The sequence below is a fragment of the Talpa occidentalis genome, unplaced genomic scaffold (genome assembly GCF_014898055.3).
Source record: "Talpa occidentalis isolate TD23 unplaced genomic scaffold, MPIMG_talOcc4v2.1 talOcc4.9, whole genome shotgun sequence".
NCBI classification, from domain to species: Eukaryota; Metazoa; Chordata; class Mammalia; order Eulipotyphla; family Talpidae; genus Talpa; species Talpa occidentalis.
Genome location: NW_023605305.1, coordinates 61,474,756 through 61,483,962, shown reverse-complemented (window position 1 = coordinate 61,483,962; position 9,207 = coordinate 61,474,756).

Genomic DNA, 9,207 nt, shown 5'->3' with positions numbered 1-9,207 from the left:
TCTCACCCGCTGATTGGAACCGTGCCTGGTAAATAGTAGTCTGGAAGACATCAGGGCACTTTTATGTCGCACCCCCTTGCTCCCAGGCAATGCTTCCTTCTGACAAATGTATGCAGCACAGCAAGTGCGCTGCCTATTCCCATCTTGCTGTTGAGCAATCGGAGACAGGTTAAGTACTACATACATGGTGCATAAATGAATTCAGCGACCTGCCACACATCTGAGAAGGCCTTGTTTTTGTAGCAATTTTGCAAATTTGAAAGCATTGCATCAAAGCTCCTGGCAGTGACCCTAGTCCTCAGTAGGTGCTCGGTTAACACTGAAGGAAAGTATATAAAGGCAACCTGTAGAAAGGCATAAAATATTTGCAAACTATATTACCTGATACGGAGTGAATATATAACATGTGTCAGGAACTCCTACAACTTAAGACAACAACAAAATAATCTTATTAAAATATGTGTTAGGGCCTCCCCTGTGGCGCAGCGGTTGAGCACCGGGTTGCGAAGCTGCCCGCAGCCTCTGCAGCGCCGGTTTGATCCCCGGCTGCTCCCCGGCCACAGGAGGAGGGTCCCACATGGCGGGCAGACCTCTCCTGCCGCCCGCTGCTCCCCTCAGCAGTGTACTTCGGTCCTTCTGCCTGCTCTACTCCCCGCTCTGGCTCTGGTGAATTCTCTCACCCTCCTGCGCTTCTGACTGTACCCAGTGTTTGTATAAACAAACAAACAAACAAACAAATAAATATTAAAAAAAAATAGGTCTTTCTCTAAGAAAGTATGTGGAAATGACCAGCAGATTTATCTTTATAAATCCCAATCACTAATCGTAATGGAAATGCAAAATAAAAATACAGGCTTGGATTTATGACATCACCTAATGCATGTGTCTGCTAAGGACAGGTAACCCTTGACACATTTTAAAAACAGTTTTAGAAATCATTTTAATGTGAGGAGGGTGATATAGGGAAATCAGGGCAAAGTGGGAACATGAAGGAAGTTATTCATCCATTCAGTGGTGAAGACAGGATTCAGACCCAGGAGAAATGTGATGGTCACCACCTTCAAGTTCTCTCTCTCTACCTACTTTTAGTTCCCAGTTGTCCTGTTGCCATGTCCACCCTTGAGACTTAATGTTCTTACCTATAAAGTGAAGGGTTTGGGATCAAGCTACATGCTTTTGTAAAGCAAATAGGTTTACAAGATCCGCCAGTGACTGCATTGCCAGGTCCCATGGAATGTCATTGTGCATTTTGATGGCGAACAGATTAGAACCTGTCCTGAAGAATCTCAAAGATTAGTTAGTGGGGTATAAAATTCCGTTTATTTCTGAAAACTGCTTTCTCCCAACACAGAACAGTGCATGGGACTTCAAGTATTTTTTGGAAAGCTCAGGATAAATCTTTTTTATTTATTTATGCATACAAGAGCTGGGGTCAGGCCAGAGACGCAGGGGTTGAGAGGATTCACCAGAGATAGAGTGGGGAGCAGAAAAGACAGACTGACTGAAATACATTGCTGAGGGGAGTAGCAGGTGAGGCAGGAGAGGTCTGCTGCATCATGTGGGTTGCTCCTGGATCGAATGCGTGCTGCAGATTGCTTCACAGTGCATTGCTTAACCCCTTGGGCCACCAGGGAGCCCCAGCCCCCCTCCTTCCGCTCAGGAGAAATCTGAGGGACTTTCTGAACTGAAACGGAGAGCTTTGGGGTTATGATGAGTTGAGAGCCCCCTCATGTGGTCATTCCTGAAACTACAGCATCAATAGGCCATTGATAAGACTCTGGATATGAAAGAATTTTTATAGAGAACATCCATTGTTTCTACTGATCACGGAATAAAAGCTTGTCAGCAAGCATGGCATTCCTAGCCTTTTGTAATCTGGAGCCAGCGAATCTTTCCTTTTGGTTGCATCCTCTCTGTATTCCCTGCACATATTAGGCACATTCCTCAGCCTGGGCTCTGCAGATATGATTCCATGGCCTGGGATGACAATTACCTCCTTTTTTACCAGAAGAAATCCCCATAACCTTTTGAAAACACTTCTAAAAATTTCTGTGTGATATCTGCGTCTCTACCAGCAAGAGCTTGAGTTATTTTGGGAGGAATGCAACGTTTCTTTTGACTTTGCATCCTACAGACCCTAGGATTGTGCAACCTGCTAGCAGGTATTTAAAAAAACAGAGAACAACTAGTTCAGGCACCGTATTTCTGACTTTGATTACTGAAACATCCTCTTAAAGGGTTTCCCTGCCTCCCTTTGCTTCTTCAATACGTTTTCTCTGTCAATCATTCTTCAAACAGTTGCCAAAGTGATGATTAAAAATCAACATCCATAACCCACTACTTTACACAAAACCCTCTGCTGTATTTGCATTACTTGCTGGTGTGGCCAATAATGGTTTGATGATGCACAATTATTTGTAAAATACTTTTCAGCATGCACTCGCAAAATAGATTTATTTAATTATTTATAAATCATATATACATGCTACGATAGTCATAAATATGTCATAAAACACATAGAATAAAAAATAAAAGTTCAAATATGAATATACAGTATTTTGATTAACAGCATAAAAATATTATTGCATTAATAATCATATTTTATGGTGAGAGCAATGTAGTTGGATGTATTTGATTATTATTGAAACACTTTCTTTAACATTGTGTTCATTTAGTCCATCTGGGTTCTTCATTTTAATGTCTGTTATAGCAACAATAACAGGAGTTCAAAATTTTTTTCAGCATCACAACAGAGAGTTTTGTGCAATCCTTGATGCAAATACAAAATCCACATTGGAAACTACTTATCTAAGGCACAGGATTCGAATTCTCCAAAATGGCATTTGGGAGTCTTAAAGGCTGGTTCAACCTACCTCTTCACCCTGATTCTGAGCATTAGTCCTCTATTCCTGACACTTGATCTCAGACCTACTGAATAACTTATAAAGTCCATGGCTGCACCTTACACTTTCAAGCTGTTCTTGGGCCAGTTGCAGACCAAGCAAGGTAAGGTAAGGAAATCTCAAGTTTTCCTACAAAGTCTTGAGAACATTTGCTTTGTTGCTACAGGTTGACATATTGATCAAAGTTTCCCTGAAATCTTCATGAACTTTCAGCAAGCTCTTTTGAACCACCCACTTCAATTCCTCAGACCAAGCCTTCAACCTTCCTGACATTTACTTTCCCAGTTATTCCCATGGATATATAAGTCCTTAACTCATCTGCAAACTCTTACACCTGGAATACATGGTATTGTTTCTGTTTTGATAACCCAACTCTGACACCTCGTGTGTAGTGAGGTATAGAGAATGAGCTGGACGGTTGTGCTTTGACCACATGTAGGTACCTATTCATCCCCAAATGCAAGTGCTCCCAGATTTTTCATTGCTCCCATTTCTCTGGGTCAGGACGAGGGGCTGGGTTGAGCAATATGTTCATCTCAGTTCCATGTGGTGCTGCCTGAACTGGCTTGAATTGATTATCAATCAATGGTTTCATTAACTGTGAAACCATTAAATGGTTTCATTAAAATCCTGGTGGCTTGATGCTGGCAGTCTGCTGGGGCACCTCAACCTTCTCCCCATGGTAGTGGCCTAGTTTGTGCTTCTTTCCTTAGTCAAGATGGTAAAAGCAGAAGCTGCAAGGCTCATTAAAGCCTGAACCTTGATTGGCACAGCATTGCTTTGCTGCATTCTATTGGTCAAAGCAAGAAGCCAGATCAAATTGAAGGAAGAGGAATAATCTTTCTTGTAAAATGAAGAGGCAAATTCACTTTTTTCTTTTAATTTTTGCATGGAAGAACTGGGTACAGGCCAGAGGTGCAGGGGGTGAGAAGATTCACCAGAGACAGAGTGGGGAGCAGAACAGGCAGACTGACTGAAACACATTGCTGAGGGGAGCAGCGGGCGAGACAGGAGAGGTCTGCTGTGCCATGTAGGTCAGCTCCCTGGCCGGGGATTGAACTTAGGCTGTGGCAGTGATAGCTCTGAGACTTAACCCCTAGGCCACCAGAAGGGCCCCAAAGTCACTTTCTAAAGACTATGGGAGGAAACATTGCAGGCACTTTTAAAAACAATCTCCATACCAGATGAGGAAACTGAAGCATGGAGTGGTTAGATAACTTGCCCAGCGCCACTCAACTGCTAAGTAACAGGACCAAGCTCTCACTCTGATCAGTTTGATGCCTATGTTCTTGTTCTTTACTGCTATATTATAATGCCTTCCCTTTTATTGGTGACTAAAATTTTTCCTGCCTACATGTTTGAGTGTTCAATTTATTTATGGATTTGAAAAACTCTGAAAAATGCCACTTTCCCTAATATCTAAGCTTAAAGTAAATACTTCACCAACTTACTCTTCCATAGTAATTTTTTAAAGGCCCCTCACATTAAAAAGTGAAGCAAAAACAACACAAACTAATGAAAAACCAATAAATCCCCCCCAAATACCCCGTATCTAAGATAACAAATCTGGTAGCATCTCTGAATATCATGTCTAAATATTTTAGTGTATGTTTTCTTTATTTTTCACATAAATCTGTAACTGAGCTTGGGTCCTATTTATCTCTTATCTCTTGTCTCATAGAGCATAAGATCTAGTGCATAGAGTTAACTAACAGATATTGAATGAATGAATATGTAAATGAGACTACCCTATTTTTGAAAAAAGAAAAAAATTCTAACTTCTGTGTACCAGGAAATGTATTTCCATTAAAAGTAAGCTCTACTTCCATATGATCCAGCAATTGCACTCCTAGGTATTTACCCAAAGGACACAGAAACATCAATTCCAAAGGGCACCTGCATCCCTATGTTTATAGCAGCACTATTTACAATAGCTAAGCTATGAAAACAACTCAAATGCCCAAAAACAGATGACTGGATCAAGAAGATGTGGTACATAGATACAATGGAATATTACTCAGCAATCGAAAAAGATAAACTCATGCAGTTTGCAGCAACATGGATGGAGCTAGAAGGGATCATGCTCAGCGAAATAAGTCAGAAAGAAAAAGAAAAATGCTGGATGGTCTCACTCATAGCAGGAATTTAGAAAACCTAAATAAAGGACCAGGAAAAAAACTAATTAATACAAAGTGAAAATCAAAATCAATAAGCGACTATAAACTGGACACACTATGGGGGGGAGGGGCGAGGAGAGGAAGGACTGGGGTCAAAATAAGGGGGGGGGTGCAATTATATGGGGAATATAGCCAAAATGACAATGCATACATTGTGCAAAAATGAAAAATGATGTAAGAATTATATAAAATAAAATATTAAAAAAAAGTAAGCTCTAGGGGCCTCCCTTGTGGCACAAGGGGATAAGCACAGCACTATGAAGCAATCTGCAGCCTCTGCAGCATGAGTTCGATCCCCATCCGGCCAGGGAGAAACCCACATGGCGAGGCAGACCTCTCCTGTCTCGCCCGCTGCTCCCCTCAGCAGTATATTTCGGTCACTCTGCCTGTTCTGTTCCCCTGGTGAATCCTCTGTTTCTGGTGAATCCTCTCACCCCCCACATCACTGGCCTATACCCCAGCTCTTGTATGTATAAATAAACAAATCTTTTTTTTTTAAAAAAAGTAAGCTCTAAAAGCCTGTGCCCTATTCTTAAGAGTCGCTCGGGACCCTCTTGGTTGCTTCCTGAACTTGCTTTTCCCCCATTCTCTGTCAAGCTAATTTCCATCTTGCCCTGGTATCATAGCTTTGGTTCAGCTTTGCAGCATTGGTCTTAACATTCTCACCCGGTGAAAACCACGTTGGATCAGATTTCCTACCTTGCTGCCCATCTGTCTCCCAGACCATGGCATTGACCACACCATTACAGTCTTCATCAGAACATGGACAGTGTCTATGTCACTTACCATTGGCTACAAAATTCAAAAAGTATTCTACAGATTGAACTGAATTGTTACCTTTAACCAGGCACACCCCAGTCCCTAAAGAGGCTGTGGTTCAGACAGAATGAAGGGCAGAGATATATAATGAATCACTCTGGGGCTGCTGTAGCCCTGGGGAGAAGCATGAGGGCAGACATTATCAGAAAGGCATCTCATGAGCCAATAAGCTGAGTGCTCTTGAGTGAAGCATGCTTAACATAGCCATAATGAACCTTGTGTCAGAGGGGCCAAATGGTTGCCAATTCTCTATGCATATGGTGCTCTTTTTTGAAAAACTTCCCTGGAGCTCCTCTGCTTATTTAACTTTCCTTAATAAACAGCAGATGGCTTCTGTCTGGGCAATCATCAGCTGGTGCTTAGCAATGGCAGATTCAAGAGGAGGCATGGGACTTGTTAGGGGTGGGGAATCCAGATGCCAACATGCAGAATGCCAGGTGAAGTTATCAGGCATTGTCTAATTGGTGTTGGAGGCAGTGAGGACAGCTGAGAGGGGTATTAGGAAGAACCCTTCGTGGAAGGGGAGAAAGCTGTTCAGGGAGCCAGACAGAACCAGACAAAGCAATGGCAATGGAGATGAGGCAACTCCAGCATGGAGACCAGGTCTTTTCTGAGTCCTCTTTATCTAGCACTGGTAGCGTGTACACAGGTACATAATCAATGTACAGGGAATACCCTGAAGACCCCCAGACATTCACATATTCATCTATCCAATAGCATGAGTTGAGGTCCTACTGTGCACTAGTCCCCTTTCAGTGCCCCATGTACTAGACATAGCAGTGAACAAAACCTGGTTCCTTTTGCATTTGTTCTTGGCTTGCATGAAAATGAGTAAGTACATTCATGCAATAGAATAAACAAACAAATTGTTCATTAAGCTCTAGAGGAAGAGGCTCATGACAATACAGTGTCATGGAAAGGATATTCAACAGCTAGATGAGAGCCAGAGTTTGTATAGTCAGAGGAGTGAGAGATACAAGCAAGACCAAAGAATTGAAGACAACCAGGAAATCCAGGGAAAAATCTGGTCCCAGTCTCTCCTTTCAGGTGTGAGAGCACAAATTATGTAACAGGTCACATGTGAGCAAGTCAGTTCATTTACAACAGTCACTGCCCTTTGTGTCAGTGTCCAGGCATTTCCTCCACTTGAATGCTCACTTAGTTCCCAGGCCTTTCTCACTGGGGCTGATGGGCTGGTGATGAGCATGGGAAGCAGTCACTCATGTCTTCAGCCAATGTTTCTTGAGCATTTTTTCTGTGCTAGATGTTCTTCTAGGCCCCGGGGGTTACGGTGATGAATTATATAGACACATTAAAAACAGACTGCTTTCATACTATTGGAAAAAAGAAGAAAAGTAACACTTGAATATACGGTATTATTTCTTGCAGCAATTATTGTTGTATGAAATGAAGTAGAATAAGCGTATAGAGAGAGACATCATAGTGTTGGAGGAAGTGGCATATGAGAGGAGACTTAAATGAACTGAGGCAGTAAGCCATGTGCAGGTCATGGGGAAAGCATGCACCAAGCATTTCTGATGTGGTGAGCATTTGGGATTATGATCTGGTTTGAAAAATATCAAGGAGACCAGTGTGGCCAGAGTAAAGTCTAAGGGGTGGGGGGTAGTAGAAGATGAACTTGGTCATGTCACACAGAAATTGTACGCTAGAGGAAGGAATGTGGATTTTAATCTGGGAGAGACAGGAGGACTGGAGAGTTTCACGGAAGGAATATTGTGGGTGTCCATAGTTATGTTCACATTTATTTTGCTGCCTACCTGTGGTCACATGGCAGGGTTGCATTTCCAGCCCACTATTAAGTTAGACATGGCCAAGAAATGTGGGCAGAAGTGACATCTGTCACTTTTGGGGAAAAACTGTTATATAGATGTATAATATACAGATCCATAGATCTTTATATATGCATATAAAGGTATATATTTATATATAATTTTTCTTAAAACTCCATTGAGAGGTGTATATATATATATATATATATATATATATATATATGTATATGTATATATATACCCCAGCACAGACGGAAGGGTAGACAAAAGCAGATAATAAAAAAGGAGAAATTTTAAAAAATGAAGAGCAAACAAAGGAACCCACCTTATTGCAAATGAACAAAATAACCTTACTGAAAGGGGAAAATAATCTATGTAATGTAAGAATGTAATACTCAACTACATACTCCCAGTCTTGGGTGGAGTGGGTGGGGAGAAAGAATCCTAAACTTTTGTCATATTTGGGGGTGAACAAAACAATTCCTGAAATATTTTAGATGCATTGTAAGATTGAGTCAATGAGTAAATAAGCTTCATTTGGGGAAACAATGATTCTCACTGTAAAACAAGATATACAAATAAGGAATGGAGAAAGGCATGAAAGAATCCAGTGGAGATGGATGAGAATTAGAGGAATCCATCTGTCCTCATGATCTCTAAGATACCTTAGAGGTATATGTATATATGTATGCACAAGTGCGCATATACGTATATCCAGTATATATAGTGTATTTTTAGTATATTCTCTTTATATGTACATATGTGCATATATAGAATGTTTGGTTCATAAATAAATGGAATGTTCTATTTATAATGCATAAATATGTGCATTTCTAATATGTAAATAAAATAGCATATATTATATATCACAATTGTGTGTGTATGTGTGGAGAAGGAAGGGCTCATGCTTCTAATAGAATGTTAAGTGCTAACTGGTGGATCTCAGCAAGTGCTAGAGCTGGAAAAATTTGCAATATCCTCATAATAAAGAATCATAAATGAATGCTACATAGATGCTGCTTTAATGAGGTGATATTTTAATGAGGAGCATGACCTTAAAGTATCTCTCCACTTAATGCTTTTTACTTGCAAAGGAAAAAATGGCAACCTGAGAGTTGTGCAATATTCGAGCAAGTTATGGAAATGACTACAAATCGGGATGGGCAGGTGGATACTCTTTGCCTCTGAATTTGATACCCTCACAATGATGGAACGTCACTTATGATGTTTTCAGGACTGGAACATACAAAATTAATCTATGTGAAGTCTTTTAATGCCTTAAAAGTAAAAGAAAGACTGTAGAAATATCCCAGCTTAAAGGAGACTAAAGGAAAGGTCATATGGGAAAAAAATGCTTTCACAAAAATATCTTGCTTGTATGTATCTAATATTTCTTCTGAACCATTTGAGGATAAAATTACATACATCATGACCCTATGCAACTTACATATATAATATAACTTATATTATACTTATATCATATAACGCATATATAGAGGTACAGACGCATATACACAT